Source organism: Schistocerca americana, chromosome X (assembly GCF_021461395.2).
Source record: "Schistocerca americana isolate TAMUIC-IGC-003095 chromosome X, iqSchAmer2.1, whole genome shotgun sequence".
Taxonomy (NCBI): Eukaryota; Metazoa; Arthropoda; class Insecta; order Orthoptera; family Acrididae; genus Schistocerca; species Schistocerca americana.
Window position 1 is genome coordinate 659,786,644 of NC_060130.1, and position 17,592 is coordinate 659,804,235.

Below are 17,592 nucleotides of genomic sequence, written 5' to 3' on the forward strand. Positions count from 1 at the left end.
TGTATGTCTTTATTTTGTATTCATTGATTATTTAAACAATTTGAGTTGTCATAGATAGTAGCTCCATCCAGGGTGTTCACAAAACCATCACCAGAGGCTGCTGTGGGCCCTCCCTCTGTCCCTTTCTATGATGTAATCCTAGATGGCAGTCTGGGCAAAAAATGGCGGGAGAAGGAGTCAGACTATGTCTAACTGCTGGACTTGGAGGACGGACGTAATTGCTCACTGTGTTCAATGGATGAGTTGTCTGCACTGGAGAGAGAGGAATTTAATGGGTATATTAGCTGTGATCATGCATCTGAAGAGCATGTCAATAGCAATGATATTTGGTGAAGATGAATACGATTCATTAAATAATGAAGATGCAGCAGCATGGGGCACTTCGCAACTCATACCGATAAATGGGTGGTGGTAGCTGTAGATCATTCGATAAAAGTCCAGTCAGTCTTCCGAAGAGCAAGAGGCAAGATGTTCACCCCCAGAGCCTCCGCGCCCCGCTGGAAGAGAAGTCATGCGCCAGGCTCCCTGCTCCAAGAGTCTCCGCACCTGCTAGAAGAGGACACACGGTAGCTGCAGGGCGGCCGCACGTGCTAAGCAGGAAATACCTGCAGTTTTCCTGCTTCCCACCCCTGGTGCACGGAAACCTTTTGTCACTGAACACAAACTGCTTCAAAAGTTATCACATCTGGTGTTGCAGAAAACTGTACCATACACAACTTGAAGAAATCACAGGAACTAAATGTACTGCTGCACAAAGAGAGAGAGAGAGAAAGAGAGAGAGAGAGAGAGAGAGAGACAGACAGACAGAGAGAGCTTTGAAGATGATGCATGAATATTTAAACAATTTGCGATGTAATTACAGGTTTCATTCCGAGGACTACCATCACCATCACACTTGAACACTGCCTCTAAAAAGATCGCGGAACACTTTTCAAACCATCTCTTCGGGCGCTTTTGTGGGCAATACCCTTGTCTTAGAGCACGAACTGTTCAAAGAATTACTAAATACAGGCGAATAGGCGTCTACATACACTTTCAAAAAAGATCGCAGCACAGTAGTCTGCGTCAATTTTGCGATGTATACCGCCACACTCGAACACAGACTCTAAAAAAGATCGCTGAACATTTGTGAAATCTCCCTGAAACACGTCACACGCTTTTGTGGGAAACAGATCCTGAAGCCGATATCAGCTGCAATATCTGATTTTACACTCCAAAACGACGATATTTGCGACTCGAAATAAATATCTCTGAACTCTGTACAGGAAGCTCCCCACTTTTCGACTTTTAGCTGTTTGTTTAAAAGGCACTACCAGAGAGAGAAAAATTTCTTAGTCCTACAGCTGCTGTGGTGGGCGTTGTTTGTGTTAACTGCTGCTGGAGTCATGGACTTCTCAAAGCACATACTGGTGTGCAAGCATAGACGGAAAAGTCAGAACAAGTACACAAACAGAATTCGAAGCACTGTCCTACACACGAGAAAAATGGCTGGAATTTTCGATGTCCTACTGCTGTCGTTCTGGAGATGCTCTAAAGCCACAAGCTGGAATTTTTCAGCGTAAACCGACTTTCAAATGGTCTACATCACACATATCATACCGATGTAGTAAACACAATTCGCAACCTGAACCAAACAAAGTCATCACTTCTTCATCCTGCATATAGCTGTCGGTCACCAGATACCCGTAGCTTTACCGCGAAGACAGACAGATCTGAAAAGAAAAGAAAAAAAAAGACATTAGCACATGCACCGAATATAGTCCTCGTAGTCTGTCAGTCACCCAGTGCGGCCAGTGCTAACGAGTCAACTGCCTTCACACATGCTGCCCTGACAAGCAATCAGTGGGCCCTCAGCGCACAGCAGTTGCTCTCCAAACTAGTGTACAAAGGTGGGGCTGCTTCCCCCCCCCCCCCCCCCCCGCCCACTAATGCGTTACTGTTTCTGGCTCGACCTGCTTGCTTGCTGCCATGCTTTCTACAGCCATCTCCAGACTCTGGGATCAGAAGAACATACGTTTTTTCACGTGATTTGCCAGAAGATCATACCATTTACGCGATGGTTCTCGATATCAAGCACACAGCAGTATGCTACCGATCGTCTGCACAGAATAATTCTGAAGATAAAGAGTAGCAAATATATCTCTAGAAACTTTAGCGAGGTACAGCGCCGTGGAACATGCTGCAAACCACTGAGTAAGTAGAAACTTATTTCGTGTGCGAGATATTACTCTGAAACTCGAAAAAATAGAGGAAACTTGTAGTTCCATTCGTATGTTTTTAATGAATACCTAAAGTGTTTCTCATGTCTAGAAAACCAGAAAACGTCTCTACCACCTGTCTTTCACCATCTAGACGCACACAACTCGTATCACAATCGATGATCTCTTAATCAAATAAAGATGGAAAATGTGTAAAAGCAGTCGACCATACAATCTACTTGGATGGGAATAATTGCCCCCCAGCGCATACACATGCCCATATTGAATCTTCTCAAATTTCCACGGAGAACACATGCAACCACGGAGGCTGCCCAAAACATTCTGAATATTAGTTCGCTATTCACCCACCTAGAAGCCGACGCGGTTATGTCAGCTACATTCCTGTACCCCAGGCAGCTTGTCCAGTTCAGACAGCTCCCGTTGTATGCTGGAAATGTCGATCGTTATTGCCGCAACATGCTCTGCCACACCCCAGACAGAACTGTGCTAGGAAACCAGCCACATAAATATCACTGTTCTTACAACTAAATATTATGACAACATGTTCCCATTTTCTACCGAGTGGGAAAAACATGGTCTTGTCACATTAACTCAGCTCACACTGTTGCTACACTTGTTGCCAAAGGTGGTAGATACAGAGTTCTCCGACTCAAATAGGGTCCATTACATGGACAACGCTAGAGGGATGGCATGTAGAGACTGAGGAACAGTTACAAGATGCAGAGCGACTGTCTAAAATCACATTAGAGTTCTGTGCTGCAGTAAAACTCCAACGTGGTTTTAGACAGTCCCTCTGCATTTTGTAATGTTCCTCAGTCTGTCCCCATCATCCTTGCAGCTTTGTCCATGTGATCGTCCCAATTTAAGTCGGAACTGAGCAGAAGTTGGAGAGCACTATATCTAGTACCTTTTGCAACCCTTGTAGAAACTGGGTTTGCTGAGTCAATGTGACAGGACCGTATTTTGATCACCTGGTGGAAAATGGGAACATGCTATCATAGCTCCACCAACCGTGTATGATGTATAAGGCCAACACCAAATGACGCTTTCTCCTGCAACACAAGGAGTAGAAAAGACACTATATGTAGTTACGTTAAATGGGAGAAGGACAAGGACTTTGGTACTGCATTGTGTGGTGTTTCCAAACTACATATAGGTATTGCAGTCCTAAGGAGATCTGCGTCCCTCAGGGTGTATTCATGTTGTCACCCAATCATTCTCTCTATCATCGTTATTTTGTACCATCCAACAGAGAAAAAACTACAAACTATAAAATCTCTGCTAACTCCATCAGACAGAGAACTCGATATATATATGAAATAAATACCACCTGTGTGCTTGCATCCAGCACATGTGAGAATTCTATTAAATATACAGGTATTGATTCACTGGAGCAGGTGACCAGTGATCGAAGTCACCTGCACAGACCAGTGTAAAGTTTCGTCACCTGTAGTGTTGGAGGACTATATCCCACAGACCACCAGCCACAAGAGAGAGTCCCTGGTTTGTTGTTTGATACATTGTTTTCATTGTTTTTTTTCTGCTGTGCCACATCCAAGCACTGTATGACTACAGATTTGTACACTGCCGTACGTTTTGTTTTTTCCACTGTGACTTTGAGGTCTGCGTCAGTCACTAAACTGACATTAACGTGTCTTGATCCATTGACCCTTACAGGAATCTGGACATCACACGGTGTAAATCATGTTGCTACTGCTCCCACAACACACACAAGATGATTGAAATAAAGACAGTCACAACATAAGGGAACTGGAAGAGTTTTGCGACATTGTGGAACGTTTCCAAACAGCTGTCTGGTGGTGATTGATGACCTTTACATTTAAATTCATCTTTCATGGTGACAGGCTAGCAGATGGCTTGGTGTTACATTTCGAGTGATTCCTCATATTGTGGTCATGTATGCGATAACTGTTTCTGTGCTAGCCATCCCCAGAAGGTGTTGCCCCCCCCCCCCCCCAACAAGACTCTCCATCTCAAACAAGTGATGTCAGTCAATCGTTATGTGGTAATCAACAGTCTGTACAGTCGACAGATGATGGTTGAAATGATCGATATAGCAAAAACCTACTAATATCAATAATGCTGGCCCCTGTTTTGATCAGAACCGACGTAGAATCTTCCTACACATCGGTCAGGTGCCTGAAGACGGCGCAGTAAAACTCTGAAACTGGTAGCAAAATAAAACAAGTTTGGAACCAGACATCTGAAAGGTGTTTAATTTAACATTGTGTATTGAACAGCCAAGTCCCACAACCATCTCTAAAAAGATGGACGTACAAAGACTTACATCCATTCTATCCGGCAGCCTAGAATGGACTGAACGTTTTTCCTACCAGTTTCCAGAAGGGGTAGGGGGGGGGGGGGCAGATGAGGAGTGTTAGGTTAGTGAAGGTAGCCCAACTGATCTATTTTCCCGCTAAAATATGACCTTCCCACCGTAACATCAGTGTGACATAGCCACGCTATGGCCCCCATCTTGGATCCACCATCTTGAATAAATTTGGCAACAAAACTGAGTGGGGCCGCACCCTCCTTGTCCCACTACTTACGTGGGTGAGACCCCCCCCCCATGATCGATACTCCCGATTATGACACATTTATGTTCCCATAATTATTTGGTGGCACCTGAAGATGACATTAATGCTTCGAAACCAGCAAATTAAGGAATTACTGGCAAATGAATCAGAATTTTATTCTATGAAAATTCAATTGTTTAAAGTACTTAATTCGATTCTAAGGTGCTAAAACAATTCTGTATTATGCTTCAAAGTAGTTGATCATAATCTCTAACTCCTATGCATTTCCGTCTATTGCTACTCAGTTTAAAAAATAGGAGTACCTTAGCCTTACCACTTCACCCCTATAATTCAATTTCCATGGGTCGTCAGAGGCAGCATCCGATTTAAAAGTGACCCCACATCAGCACATGTTAACATCGTCGAACAATCGGCCGTCACCACAAAGACACGTTTTAATAAGGCAGTATTTTCCGAATATACGTAGCGATCGACAGTGTTACGATGTGTGCAGCAATAAACACGTGTGTAACGTACTGCAGAGCGGCAGAAGTTGCGACCTGATTCACCACAAAAGGAGAACAATTCCTTGTCTGTCGACGAGCTCTAGCAGACAACCTAGAGAGACGTTACAGCCTGAAATGCAACAGGAAAATGTCAAGTGGAGTTTTAGTATGGACGATTGGAAACACACAGGAATTTTACAGCTACAAACCCAACTCGGTGTCGGTACTGAAAGGAAATGTCAACGGAAGTCGCTCTAAACAGCCCCTTGCACATAGTTAGAATCCCAGTAATGGGTGTTTTGGTGGCTGGTACGGAGGCAATTGATAATCTTTGGTGTCCCGCTCTGGGCTCACGACGGACGGATATCAGAACCGAAGAGTTCTCTACGATCGTGTCAGTAGAATAACTGCAGTGGAATAACCAAACTGACCTTCTGCGGAAAAAAGATTTGTTAAACAAAGAAGAGATGCGGACAAAGCTCGGTATGTGGCCTAGTCACATGAGACGTAGCTCTTGAACTGCTACTGAGAAAACTATGAGAGAAGCAAGAGGCAGCACTGCGAAAGAATATCTATTACTGGTTGTAGCATTGTTAAACTAGAAGATAGCTGCAACAACGTGCTAAACACGAAGCAAGAACGGTGTTCAGAGCACAAGCTGCGGATGGCCGCAAGCGAGACAGTTCACGTAGCCATTGAGAAGTAAACAAACCTTTAGCAAATGAATCACGAACTGCTAAAATGACAAGAGGTCAGCAGATATCTCAGTTTACTTTTGTAAGAAATATCAAGTGCTTTCTCTCATATCCAGTATGTCTGTTAAAGATATTACGTGAAGAACAAATTGAGGAATATAGGAGAGAAAAGCTTCACAGCCGCGGTAAATATTTTCAGAGTATATCCTTTCATTCTGACTGCTGCAGTAAGGTATGATGTAAACACGTAGTCACATAAGCTGAACCAACTGGTGGAACCACCAATAGCTCTTTAACGTGTTCAACGAAGCGTGATTCAATACTTGATGGGAGCATATAACGATATAAGGCTGCACCGACAGGCGTCGATTGAAATGGGGAGGTGGGCAGGGGGGGACGAGGAGCAGGACGAGTGAGGCGTCGCGGTATTGATCTCCTCTCCCCCCGTCCATCAAAACATACACTTTTTACTAAACGGTGACAAAAGTCATGGGATACCTCCTAATATAGCCTCGGACTTCCTCTTGCCCGGTGTAGTGCAGCACCACGACGTGTTATGGACTCAACAAGTCGTTGGAATTCCCCTGCAGAACTATTAAGCCATGCTACATCTACATCTACATGGCTCCTCTAAAATTCTCCCTATATAGGTTCGATGTCAAAAAATATTTTCACTTTCGGAGGGGGAAGTTGGTGATTGAAATTTCGTGAGAAGATTTCACTGCAACGAAAAATGCCTTCGTTTTAAAGATATCCACCACAAATCCTGTATCATGTCCGTGACACTCTCTCCCCTATTTCTCGATAATAAAATACGCGTTGCCCTTCCTTGAACTTTCTCGATGTACTCCGTAAATTCTATCTGGTAAGGTTCCCACACCTCCAAAAGAGGACGGCCAAACGTAGTGCAGGGAGTCTCTTTAGTCGATCTGCTGCATTTCCCAAGTGTTCTGTCAATAAAACGCAGTCATTGGTTCGCTTTTCTCACAATTGGCCAGCACATTCTCGAGATCTCTCACCAATTGAAAACGTCTGGTCAATGGTGGCCGAGCAACTGGCTCGTCACAATACGCCACTCACCACTCTAGATGAACTGTGGTATCGTGTTGAAGCTGCATGAGCAGTTGTACCCGTACACGCCATCCAAGCTCTGTTTGACTCAATGCCCAGGCGTATCAAGGCCGTTAATACGGCCAGAGGTGGTTGTTCTGGGTACTGATTTCTCAGGATCTATGCACCCAAATTGCGTGAAAATGTAATCAGATGTCAGTTCTAGTATAATATATTTGTCCAATGAATACCTGTTTATCATCTGCATTTCTTCTTGGTGTAGCAATTTTAATGGCCAGTTGTGTATTTAGTCGAATTTACGGCCTTTAGATTTGACTGATTTATTGTGTAAAATAAGTTTAACCGATTCCTTTTAGCACTCATGTGGATGACCTCACACTTATCATTATTTAGTGTAAACTGCCAATTTTTGCACCCTATAGATATCTTTTCTAAATCGTTTTGCGATTAGTTTTAATCATCTGATGACTTTACTAGTCAATAAACGACACCATTATCTGCAAACAACCAAAGACGGCTACTCAGATTATGAACTAAATCGTTTATATACATAAGGAACAGCAGAAGGCCTATAACACTACGTTTGGGAATGGCAGAAATCACCTCTGTTTTACTCGATGACTCTCTGTCAGTTAATACCCTTCTGACGGGAAATCACGACTCCACTGGCATAACTGAGACGATATTCCATAAACACGCAGTTTGATTAGATGCCGCTTGTGAGCTACGGTGTCAAAAAACTTCTGGAAATTTAAAAATACGGAATCAATTTGAGATCCCTTATCGACAGCACTCAACATTTCTCGGGAGTAAAGGGCTAGTTGTGTTTCACTAGAACGATGTCTTCTAAACCCGCGTTGACTATGCCTCAGTAGACCGTTTTCTTCGAGGTAATTCATAATGTTCGAACACAATATATGTTCCAAAATCCAGCTGCATATCAATTTTAATGACATGGGCCTGTAATTTAGCAGATTGCTCCTACTGCCTTTCTTGAATATTGGTGTGACCTGTGCAACTTACCATTCTTTTGTAAGAATCTTTCGTAGTGCGAGGGGTTGTATATGATCGTTAAGTACGGAGCTATTTCATCAGCATACTCTAAAAAAAAATCGTTCAAATGGCTCTGAGCACTATGGGACTTAACATCTGTGGTCATCAGTCCCCTAGAACTTAGAACTACTTAAACCTAATTAACCTAAGAACATCACACACAGGCATGCCCGAGGCAGGATTTGAACCTGCGACCGTAGCAGTCGCGCGGTTCCGGACTGAGCGCCTAGAACCGCGAGACCACCGCGGCCGGCCAGCATACTCTGAAAGGAAACTAATTCGTTTACAGTCTGTAGCAGAAGACTTGCTTTTATTATGTGATTTAAGTTGCTTCACTACTCCGAGGATATCTACTTTTAAGTTACTAATGTTGGCAACTACTCCTGATTCGAATTCCAGAATAATTACTTCGTCTTCTTTCGCGAAGGAATGTCGGAAGGCTGTGTTTAGTAACTATGCTTTAGCAGCATTGTCATCAATAATATTTCCATTACTATTGCGCAGAGAAGGCATAGATTGTGTCTTGCCGCTAGCGTATTTTACATTCGACCAGAATATCTTTCGATTTTCTGCCATGTTTCGAGACAAACTACTAGAAACATCTTGCACTGAAGTCCGCGCTAAACTTTGAACTTCTGCTAAAGATCGCCAGTCTTGGGAGTTTCATGTTCGTTTAAATTTGACATGTATTTTTCGTCGTTTCTGCAGCAGTGTTCTGACTGTTTTGTGCACCATGGGGGATTAGCTTCGTCGTTTGTTAACTTATTTGGTATAAATCCCTCAACTGGTGTCGACACTGTTTCTTTGAATTCAAGCCACATCTGTTAATTTGGAAGGGTGGAGATTATCTCTTAAGAAGGCGCCAAGTGAATTTTTATGTGCTTTTCTGATTAGATGTACTTTTAGTTTATTTTTGGTGGATTTGGGAGATACGATATTCAGTCTCACTACGGCAACCCTGTGTTCAGTAATTTCTCTATCGTTTTTGATGCATGCCCGTTATTAGCTCATGATTATTTGTTACTAAGAGGTCAAGTGTGTTTTCACAAACGTTTACTACACGAGTTGGCTAATGGACTAATTGCTCGAAATAATTTTCAGAGAATGCATTTAGCACAATTTCGGGTGATGTTTTACGCGTACCTCCGGTTATAAACATATATTTTCACCAGTATATTGAGGGTAGGTTGTGGTCACCACCAACTATAATTGTATAGGCCGGGTACGTGTGTGAAATTAAACTCAAGTATTCTTTGAACCTTTCAGCAACGACCGAGCGGTTCTAGGCGCTACAGCCTGGAACCGCGCGACCGCTACGGTCGCAGGTTCGAATCCTGCCTCGGGCATGGATGTGTTTAATGTCCTTAGGTTTGGGACCAAACTGGTGAGGTCATCGGTCCCTAGACTTACACACTACTTAAAGTAACTTAAACTAACTTATGCTAAGACAAACACACACACCCGTGCCCGAGGGAGGACTCGAACCTCCGGCGGGAGGGGCTGCGCGGTCATTGGCATGGCGCCCTAAACCACCTGGGCACTCCGCGCAGATAAAGGGATCCAATTATTACACTCCTGGAAATGGAAAAAAGAACACATTGACACCGGTGTGTCAGACCCACCATACTTGCTCCGGACACTGCGAGAGGGCTGTACAAGCAATGATCACACGCACGGCACAGCGGACACACCAGGAACCGCGGTGTTGGCCGTCGAATGGTGCTAGCTGCGCAGCATTTGTGCACCGCCGCCGTCAGTGTCAGCCAGTTTGCCGTGGCATACGGAGCTCCATCGCAGTCTTTAACACTGGTAGCATGCCGCGACAGCGTGGACGTGAACCGTATGTGCAGTTGACGGACTTTGAGCGAGGGCGTATAGTGGGCATGCGGGAGACCGGGTGGACGTACCGCCGAATTGCTCAACACGTGGGGCGTGAGGTCTCCACAGTACATCGATGTTGTCGCCAGTGGTCGGCGGAAGGTGCACGTGCCCGTCGACCTGGGACCGGACCGCAGCGACGCACGGATGCACGCCAAGACCGTAGGATCCTACGCAGTGCCGTAGGGGACCGCACCGCCACTTCCCAGCAAATTAGGGACACTGTTGCTCCTGGGGTATCGGCGAGGACCATTCGCAACCGTCTCCATGAAGCTGGGCTACGGTCCCGCACACCGTTAGGCCGTCTTCCGCTCACGCCCCAACATCGTGCAGCCCGCCTCCAGTGGTGTCGCGACAGGCGTGAATGGAGCGACGAATGGAGACGTGTCGTCTTCAGCGATGAGAGTCGCTTCTGCCTTGGTGCCAATGATGGTCGTATGCGTGTTTGGCGCCGTGCAGGTGAGCGCCACAATCAGGACTGCATACGACCGAGGCACACAGGGCCAACACCCGGCATCATAGTGTGGGGAGCGATCTCCTACACTGGCCGTACACCACTGGTGATCGTCGAGGGGACACTGAATAGTGCACGGTACATCCAAACCGTCATCGAACCCATCGTTCTACCATTCCTAGACCGGCAAGGGAACTTCCAACAGGACAATGCACGTCCGCATGTATCCCGTGCCACCCAACGTGCTCTAGAAGGTGTAAGTCAACTACCCTGGCCAGCAAGATCTCCGGATCTGTCCCCCATTGAGCATGTTTGGGACTGGATGAAGCGTCGTCTCACGCGATCTGCACGTCCAGCACGAACGCTGGTCCAACTGAGGCGCCAGGTGGAAATGGCATGGCAAGCCGTTCCACAGGACTACATCCAGCATCTCTACGATCGTTTCCATGGGAGAATAGCAGCCTGCATTGCTGCGAAGGGTGGATATACACTGTACTAGTGCCGACATTGTGCATGCTCTGTTGCCTGTGTCTATGTGCCTGTGGTTCTGTCAGTGTGATCATGTGATGTATCTGACCCCAGGAATGTGTCAATAAAGTTTCCCCTTCCTGGGACAATGAATTCACGGTGTTCTTATTTCAATTTCCAGGAGTGTATTTTATTCCGCTTGCCAAGAATGTCCTCCACCCATACTTACTCACAGGACTATCTACTTAAGTTTCGCTACAAGATAAACTATGCTGTCTCTATAGCCGCCCATAATTCCGAAAGTGTTGCCGGTGCAGGATTTTGTGCACGAACTGACCTCTTGACTATGTCCCATAAATGTTCTATCGGATGCATGTCGGCCGATGTGGGTGGCCAAATCATTCGCACGAATTGTCCAAAATGTTTTTCAAACCAGTCACGAACAAATGTGACCCGGTGACATGGTGCAGTGTCATCCATAAGAATTTCTTCGTTGTTAACAAATATGAAGTCCACGAATGGCTGCAAATGTTCTCCAAATAGCCGAACATAACCATTTCCAGTCAATGATCGGTTTAGTTGGACCAGAGGGCCTAGTCTACTCCATGTAAACACAGCCCACACTTTTATGGAACCGGCCGGCCCAGGTGGCCGAGCGGTTCTAGGCGCTGCAGTCTGGAACTGCGCGACCGCTACGGTCGCAGGTTCGAATGCTGCCTCGGGCATGGATGTGTGTGATGTCCTTAGGTTAGTTAGGTTTAATTAGTTCTAAGTTCTAGGGAACTGATGACCTTAGAAGTTAAGTCCAATAGTGCTCAGAGCCATTTTTTATGGAACCATCACCAGCTTGGCGAGTATCTTGTTGACAACTTGGGTCCATGACTTCGTGGGGTCTGTACCATACTCGAACCTTACCATCAGCTCTTACCATCTGAAATCGGGACTCATCGCACCATGCCACGGTTTACCACTCGTCTAGGATACAACGGATATGGACATGAGCCCAGGAGAGGCGCTACAGGCGATGTCGTGCAGTTATCAAAGGCACTCGTGTCGGTCGTCTGCGTCCGCAGCTCGTGGTCGTGCGGTAGCGTTCTCGCTTCCCACGTCCGGGTTCCCGGGTTCGATTCCCGGCGGGATCAGGTATTTTCTCTGCCTCGTGATGACTGGCTGTTGTGTGCTGTCCTTAGGTTAGTTAGGTTTAAGTAGTTCTAAGTTCTAGGGGACTGATGACCATAGATGTTAAGTCCCATAGTGCTCAGAGCCATTTGAACCATTCGGTCGTCTGCTGCCATAGTCGTATGTCAAATTTCGCCGCACTGACCTCTTGGATATGTTCATCGTACGTACTACATTGATTTCTGCGGTTATCTCGCACACTGTTGCTTGTCTGTTAACACTGACAACTGACGCCGCTGCTCGGTCGTTAAGTGATGGCCGCCATCCACTGCATTGTCCGTGGTGAGAGGTAATGCCTGAAATTTGGTATTCGCGCGTCACTGGGCTCTCTCAGCGACATCCTGGATCTCGGGATACCAAATTCCCTGAAGATTTCCGTATCAGAATATTACATACGTCTAGCTCCAACGACCATTCCGGGTTCAAATTCTGTTAATTCCCGTCACAATCACGTCAGAAACCATTTTGCATGAATCACCTGAGTACAGATAACAACTCCGACAATGCGTTGCCCTTTTGTACCTTGTAAGCACGACACTACGGCCATCTATATATGTGCATCTCGCTATCCCACGACTTTTGTCACTTCAGTGTACGTTTACATATGTCAATTTTCAAATTGCTCGGATAACTTTTGGAAAATATAGTAGCTGTGTTTAACTCAGGATACAGTTCAGTCTCTTGCGTGAGGACGAACCGCGTGCATTGTAAAATTATTATCAGCTCAGACTAAGTTGACACTCAGTGCGGTAGCTAATGGGAGCGACAGTAAATGGGAAATGCCTTTACGGTCTTTCCCACCAGCCACCGCACCGAGTATCAACTTAGTTTGCGGGTACAGTACTGCCCCCATTATGATGACAGAGGCAAAGCTTCTCCCTATTCTCATTAGTTAATTTTTTCATTTTTCTATTTTGTTTTATTTTATTTTTGCTGCTATCGGACTATCAGTCTCAAGTATTGGAGCTTTACATATGGATCACGATTCGTTACGAAATTAACCTCACCATGTGCCTAATACGAATACGAGTCTCACACACTTTTCAAATATTTATGTAATGTAATTAAAGACTAAAAATATCACTTTGAAATATTAGCAGTATAAGCCAAACTACTTTGCTCTATGGATCCTCTTGCACGTAACATACTTCCCTAATAATGCCTAGTTTCGTTTTACATTTATCCTTGTGTCACATTCACACTGAAGCAACCATTGCAGCGTTGTGTTTCGACATTAATTCAACAGGTAATCTCTGATCACGGCAGCCTCTTCACTCACGTTCTACTATCAGTGTTTCTCCATAACAATTTCTGAATCTCAAATACGACGCTAACAGGTACCTGAAGACGAGAAAGCATTGTCTTGAAGTACGAGAGCTTGCTGGAAAGTAATGTCTCCGAACTTTTTTGTCAGAATTCTTAAATCTTTTTAAACAAAACAAAGTATATTAACATTTTGCATCTGTAATCTTCATGCCTGCATATTTACACGGACGGGGAAAAATCGCTACACCAAAAAATAATTAATATATAGTAACGAAACTTCTGAATTACATTTGTCTAGGTAACATATTTAAGTGATTATCATTGCAAGATATAGGGTTAATGCAAGAGCGAGATAAGCCATTGCAGATTTGAAATGCCGATAAATTAATAACCGGTGTAGCCGCTAGAATGTTGAGTGCAAGCATACAAACGTGGTTGCATTGTGTTCTACAAGTCACGGATGTCAGTTTGTGGGATGGAGTTCCAAGCTTGTTGCACCTGGTTGGCCAGTACAGGGACAGTTAATGCTGTTTATGGATGACGCTGGAGTTTTCGCCAGATGACGTCCCAATTGACAGACCCGATGACTGAGCAGGCCAAGGCAATATGTTGACACTCGTTAGAGCATGTTGGGTTACAGCGGGATGTGGGCGAGCATTATCCTTTTGGAAAACACCCCCTGAAATGATGTTCATGAATGACAGCACAACACATCGAATTACCACATGACATACAAATTTGCATTCAGGGTGCGTTGAATAACCATACGAAATCGCACCCCAGACGATAGCTCCAGGTGTAGGTCCAGTCTATCACGCGGGCGGGTTGCTTGGAGGCCATCAACTGTCTTCTTCCTAACCAACACACGACAATCACTGGTACTGAGGCAGGACCGACCTTCACCAGAAAACACAACAGACTTCCACCCTGCACTCCAATGAGCTCTACCCTCAAGCGGTGATGGAACGCAAGCTACAGGGCGTCTGGCTCGGAGCTGTCCTTGAAGTAACTGATTTGTAACAGTTCGTTGTGTCACTGTAGTGCCGGTTACCACTCAAATTGCTGCTGCAGATGCAGTACGATGCTCCAAACGCTTACGCCGAACACGATGGTCTTCCATTTCGGTAGTGCCACGTGGCCGTCCGGAGCCCGATCTTCTTGCGACCATACATTCTCGTAACCACCGGTGCCAGCAATCGTGTACAGGGGTTACATTCCTGCCAAGCCTTTCTGCAGCATCGCAGAAGGAACACCCAGCTTCTCGTAGCCGTATTACACGACGTCTTCAAACTCAGTGAGGTGCTGATGATGGCGTCTTTGCCGCCTGAAAGGCATTCCGAACTAACATCAACTCACCACGTCCAGTCTCAAAGATAACTAACTTTCACGGCCGTTACAGCGAGTATTTAAGGCAAACCAGATATGGATCCTCATAGTGGCGCTATTAGCATCACTCTTATGTGACTGGCGCGAAATCTGAATTGACATCATCTTTCAGATGTAGAAACACGCCTACCAACTTTCTTTTATGTCGCACTGCTCCTTATTGGCGTTGTGATTTTCTTCCGTCAATGTATTTCTCAACATACTCACCGTGGCGACGAACACATTTGTATCAACGAGAGACTAGTTTGTTAATACCGTCACTGTACAATGTTTGGTTTGATGACAGAACTACAACCTCACCTCTGCTTGCACCGTTTCAGCACTATCAAAGTGAAGTCCTCGAAGGTGTTCTTTAAGTTTTGGGAACAGATGAAAATCGGATGGGGCCATGTCAGGACTGTATGGAGAATGACCGATGACAGTGCACCCAATGTGTCCTATTGCTGAAGATGTCGCAGTGCTGGTGCCTGGTCTGTTATTGCCATGCTGAAGGAGAGGGTGCTCCTGGTGTAAACGAACTCTTCGAATTCGAAACTCGATTGCAGCACGCTGTTTCTCACTCACCGACATTATTACGTTACACACCGCCACGTTACACGCTACAATTCGGAGCCCTCTAGCGGCAGGGGGCTGCAGATATGTAGACATGAATGATGAATGTTAAAAACGTTTATTTTATTTAAAATGCTCTAAGAGTTTTCATATTAAATATTCAGAGGCATTGTTTTGCGCCCTCGAAGATTGTGCAGATGTGAGATAAACATCAGTGTAAAGTCATATGTAGTACAGAGAAAATGAAAAAAGGCTGATACAGACCTTGTAAGAAAAGCTATGATAATACAGTAGGGTAGAAAACACTTTCGTTCACAATGAAACGAAGAAACGGTGATGGCCATTTGATAGCTGTAGTATTAAAATTTTTTGTTAAACCTTTTATTAATTTTATTTAGCTATTGTTTATTGTTTCTCTTAAATTAATTGGGCATTAAGTATTGGCAATACATTCCACATTGAGTGTAAGCGAGACATGAATTTTCTGTTCTCGAGAACTTTGTTTCGTATGTTCTGTATGAACAGAGAATGTTAAGTGAGCAACACAGAAATATACTTTTTCAAAAGAGCAGATTATTATTTGGGAACAAACAGTTTTCAATAGAATCAAAGCTACAGTCCATTTTAAGCTGAGTCATTGTACCAGTGTACAATGAAAAATGTCTAATAGTACTTGAAAATGGGTATTTGCTGTCGTGTGAAAGACATCTTCCAACGTTTCGAGAACTACCAATGAGTGAAGAATCTAGGAATGTACTTCAACATTTATGTATCGATCCCATAGCTACTGTGAAGACGAGGTTGGACTAATTACAGAGCGCACAGAGACATCTAAGCAATAATTCTTCCCGTGCTCCAGCCACTAATGGAAACGGGAGGCAACCCTAATATTTTGTACAACGTGAACTACGTCTGGTATGCTCTTCTCTGTGTTTTACAGAGCGTGGATGTACATGTATGTGCACAAGGAACCCTCCTTCGCCACTGAAATGAATGTAGGTGACGTCCATCACCTCTGGTTGCCTTCGATGTCAAGGTACAATGTGATGTGTTAAACACGGAGAAAGTAACGATGAAGTAGAACGCTGGAAAGGCAAACATTCTCTGTAGACCTGAGTCTCCCGTCAGCTGTAGTGCGAACGATAATTGCCACTGGAACTCGAGTCGCATAGCAGAATGCGACCGAGGGAGGTGGCGCAGTGGTTAACACACTGGATTCGCATTCGGGAAGACGAGGGTTCAAACCTGCGTCGGGCCACCCTGCTTTAGGTTCCCGTGATTTCCCTAAATCGCTTCAGTCAAATGACGGGATGGTTCCTTTGAAAGGGCACAGTCGACTTCCTTCCCCATCCTTCCCTAATCCGATGGGACTGATCACCTCGCTGTTTGGTCCCCTACCCCCAACCAACCAGCAGGATGCGGAAATAAAGTACATTGTGTGTGAGCACTGTGCTTCACAGATAGCACCCGCTATGGATCGCAGTTTCGTTGGCTGCGACTCCGTCATGTCCACGTTGGACGATACAACTGAGACAGCACAGCGATACACTGTGTGATCAAAAGCATCTGGACACCCCCAAAACCATACGTTTTTCATATTAGGTGGATTGTGCTGCCACCTATTGCCAGGTACTGCACGTCATTGCCTCAGTAGTCGTTAGACATCGTGAGAGAGCAGAATGAGGCGCTCCGCGGAATTCACGGACTTCGAACGTGGTCGGGTGATTGGGTGTCACTTGTACCATACGTCCGTATACGAGATTTCCACACTCCTAAACATCCCTAGGACCACTGTTTCCATTGTGATAGTGAAGTGGAAACGTGAAGGGACAAGTAAAGCATAAAAGCATACAGGCCGACCTCGTCTGTTGACTGACAGAGATCGCCGACAGTTGAAGAGGGTAGTAATGTGTAATAGGCAGACATCTATCCAGACCATCACACAGGAATTACAAACTGCATCTGGATCCACTGCAAGTACTATGACAGTTAGGTGGGATGTGAGAAAACTGGAGTTTCATGGTCGAGGGGCTGCTCATAAGCCACACATCACTCCGGTAAATGCGAAACGACTCCTCGCTTGGTGTAAGGAGGGTAAACATTGGACGACTGAACAGTGGAAAAACGTTGTGTGGACTGACGAATCACGGTACACAATGTGCGATCCGATGGCTAGGTGTGGGTATGGCGAATGCCGGGTGAACGTCATCTGCCAGCGTGTGTTGTGCCAACAGTAAAATTCGGAGGTGATGGTGGTGTTGTGTGTTCGGGGGTTTTGCGTGGCACTATTACACGGCAGGCCTACATTGATGTTTTAAGCACCTTCTT